This window comes from Cryptomeria japonica, chromosome 3, assembly GCF_030272615.1.
Source record: "Cryptomeria japonica chromosome 3, Sugi_1.0, whole genome shotgun sequence".
NCBI classification, from domain to species: Eukaryota; Viridiplantae; Streptophyta; class Pinopsida; order Cupressales; family Cupressaceae; genus Cryptomeria; species Cryptomeria japonica.
Window position 1 is genome coordinate 774,217,461 of NC_081407.1, and position 4,066 is coordinate 774,221,526.

The following is a 4,066-nucleotide window of genomic DNA, read 5'->3' on the forward strand; positions in this document are numbered from 1 at the left end:
TTCCACTTGAGTTATGATTTTGATAGCCTTCTCTCTACCCAAAACTTTCTCCTAAAGTCTACAACACACTGTTAATTAGGTCACTGGACTGTTGCATTTTATTGTCTGCTTTGCCACTGTCATTTAAAATGTTTATTTGTGATAGAGAACATTTTCCCTTCATGCTTCATGAAAGCCTTCCTGATTCATTCTAAAAATCTCCATTAAAATGATGGGTATACATGTATTTTGAGGTGGAAAAAGATTATTCGTGCCTACAAGCACAAGAGGATTTGGTATTGAAGGCTTAGAACCTGGCATCCATATTATAATAGTCAAGAAACTACTATCAGAGCGACTAACTCCCTACATCTTCTTAAGGTTTTGATGGATCTCTTCCTCTTTTCGCTGTGTTGACTATCATTGTGGCTTGGAATCCTTTATGGACTGTGACATTGCATCCCTCTATCCATTATTTACACACATTCGTAACCCAAAAATAAAATATAGGTCACTAAGTCTTCTAATGGATAGATGATATTTGGGATCTTCCTTCTATCAACAATGATATTTAAGGATTTTCATAACACCCAAAACATAACTCATAGCCTTGTTACCATCATTGAGACCTTTTGTTTACTAGTCTTGCTTGAGATTTCACTTAAACTTAGAAATTTAGACTTCACACTATCTCAATAAGTCCAAATAAACAATAATATATGGTGTATTTTATGGCATACCTGGCATAATATGTAAGGAAACAAGTAATTTTTGCAACATGGATAAGAAAAGTGGTTCTTTGAGACTCTTTGAATTCCTAGTTGAATGCCACTTCTCCTCCATTATCTGTGCAACGCGCCTCTCTTTATGGACCTGAGTGTTCTGTCAAAATATGAAGATAAAGATGAAAGAGATGCAATTTAGGTCAAGGAAAAATCTACATTCAATCTGCCAATCATCATGCCATGATTTATCACTTAATCTGCAACATGGGTTTGAACAAAACCACCATTTACTGGTTTCACGCCATTCCATGAAGCACTTTCAATGCAAATGTCGACAGAGAACCCTTACTCTTCTCATGCTATGAGCCATAAATATTCAAGAGAGGAAACTCAACGTGAAGGTTTAGCATGGAATACTTCGCAAATTTAAAATTTATCCTTATTTTTGCTTTATCTTTTTGGCGCAATTCCACCATTGTATCCAACCAGTATCATGAAGGGGATGTGGCTCAAGATTCCAGAAAAACTAAATATGAGAAAATGTGGCCCTGTGATTAAGCGGAGTCATGTTAAGAAAGAATTGTCCCTTCATCGCTTTGGGAATTGTAACTTTTCATTCAATGTAAAATTGTACGGGAAAGTAGTCTAACAAGTTACAAGACAACATCCATCAATGGTTCAACAATTAAGGAATGACAATTGGCAAAGTAAAATAAAATTGTACAAAAATCATCGAACGATCACGTCTTTTTAAGACTTCGTCAAGACCGGCCCACAAGTCGGTCCATGTGTACCAAGTTGATTGATCTAGACAACAATTGGAGTCAGGGTTGAAAAGACTCAATTCATTGCACATGTATAGAACCACACCTCACTTTCACTGGTTACCCACCCCATAAGCAGGGTTACTACACTTATCGTGAGAAGATTCAAAGAAATTAAAATCCCTGCACAAATCCTTAGTGGTGGCTTGAATTGAATCATTTATCCAATGCTAGAGGGAAGATCTTTCAACCTCGTCATTGGAGGCATAAATAATAATTAAACTAAAATAATGATTGCACAAGTGAAATAGTACCCAAACCACCCAAATAATGGAGTCACGTCAATGATCAACCATAAGATGATGCCACATAGGTGCTCAAGAAAGGTGACAACTCTACCATGGACAACTTGATGGTTCAAATAGATAGAAAAAATAGTTATCCATATGACACAACATATAGCTAAGAGAAGAAAACTAGACACTTTGACCTCCTAAAGACAAAGAATGTCTAAATATATAAAAATCAAGAACACAAATTATGAATAGAATATTTTACAAGAAAGTCTATAAGGCCTCTCACATTCTAGGAAATATAATCCATTGAAAATGAAGGGGCATGTCCTCATTATCCACCCTTCAAGGATAAAATAACTATTGTGAACCATAGTGTCTTGGGATGCATAGCTACCAATTTGGAGACTTATCTAGCTTGATTGTTTGTATTAGGGGACATATTCACTTTCCTCCAACTACCTCAACAAGATACAATATCTCCTTTGACCCACCACAAAAAGTGAGGAATGGTGAATGTGGCCAACCTGGGGTTGGGAAAGAACTACACCAAGTTGTGTTGTAGTTACTATCATCAACCCAAGACGGTCCACATATTTTGAAACTAGGGAGCTTAAGGATCGTGACCTATAGTCTTTAGAAGGAAAATTGGGGACATTAGTATTCTTAACCTTGCAATTTACAATTTTCGACTAGCCACCCTCATCTTTAGAAGGGGATGACGAGCCCTTGGTGGCTTGTGAGTTGGTTTATGGCATTGGATAGCTAGTGGGCAATCCCTAATCTTACAATTGGATAGCTAGTGAGTGAGGTATTCTTAAAGTTATCCTTAGAGGCTATCTATCTTCAATTATTGTTAAAATATGGGCCTAAGTCAATGAGGTATTATATTTTAGTGTGGTGGTAAGACTGCAATCTATTTGTAAAATAGCCCAACCTTTCATGTAAGAACCCAACATATCATTGAACATTTTTAGGGAGATTATGGAGCCAAAATGGAGAACCCAATGTTGTGAGTGGATCATGATGGAGTTCTTGAGAATTATGACAATCCAAGAGCATTTATTGGGTTTCACATCTTGACTCATCATTTGAGGTGGATGTTAGAATTTGGACCCTAGATTTGGGTGTCATTTTCAATCTATACTATTAGCCCATGTTTTATGGTTTACCACTTGCATTTTTTATGTATCGTATATTTTTTATATTGGATGATAGAAATGGATGTTTTATATTTAATTTGTAGGCACCATCTCACTTCTGAATTTACTCTAGACTCAAAGTTATTGATCATCTCTATAAGGGCATGTTCTTGGATATTGTATTATAACCCTTGTTACTAAATAATGTAATTCAATGAAGTGTGTAATTTTTCTCTCATAAGGATTTTGTGTACATATACTATCTTGTTATGCTCATATACATTTTGTATTTAATTTATTTGATGTAACTATTAGATCATATTTTCTACATGTTTCTCTTCTCAAAGTTTAACATAAGAAGTATTTACACACTTTTTGTTCCTTTCAATCTAGAGGGCATCATGCTTCCACATATGCAGCAATACTATCATGTCATAGATTTAGAGCTATCCTTACAAGATTGGGGGCACCTTCCTTTCCCCATTATATGCTTTCCTACAATTTCCTCGTCAAGAGATGTCTATTACATTATGGGACATTATACCTTATCCCATTTCATCTTATATTTATAAACCTAATTATTTACATATACTTGTATTACCATCAAGGACCTACCGCCTTCCCTTGACTATTGTTTGATCAAGCACATGAGTTTCACACTAGAGGCATATACCTATACTAGTTTCCTATGTGCTTATATGTTTATTTTTAGCTAGTTAGGGCTACATCACCAATGCCATTTTCTTATACTAGGGGAAACTTGTACCTTGATGTCTATCTCTAGCCCATGTGCTTACCATTCCTATCACTTGACATGTTTTATCTAATTCTTATATGATGCATTTATGAAACTAAATTACTTAATATGATCTATGTGTTTACATAACTACTTAGCATACATTTAAATTTAGTATAAATTATTTTTGTCTCTCCAAATCCTTTTAATTCCTTGCATTCAGTGGATGTAACTAATTGAATGAGGCGTATAAATCCTATTACTAACACTCATTTGTTGAGCTTGTAGATAGTTACAAGTATTAATATACATATCCATCAATGTTCCTAGATGGATCATTATCACATAGCAATGGAGACACTCTACACGCCTGTTGGTAGGGTATAGGATCAACAACAAAGACGAATCAAGCTATTGCATATGGTTT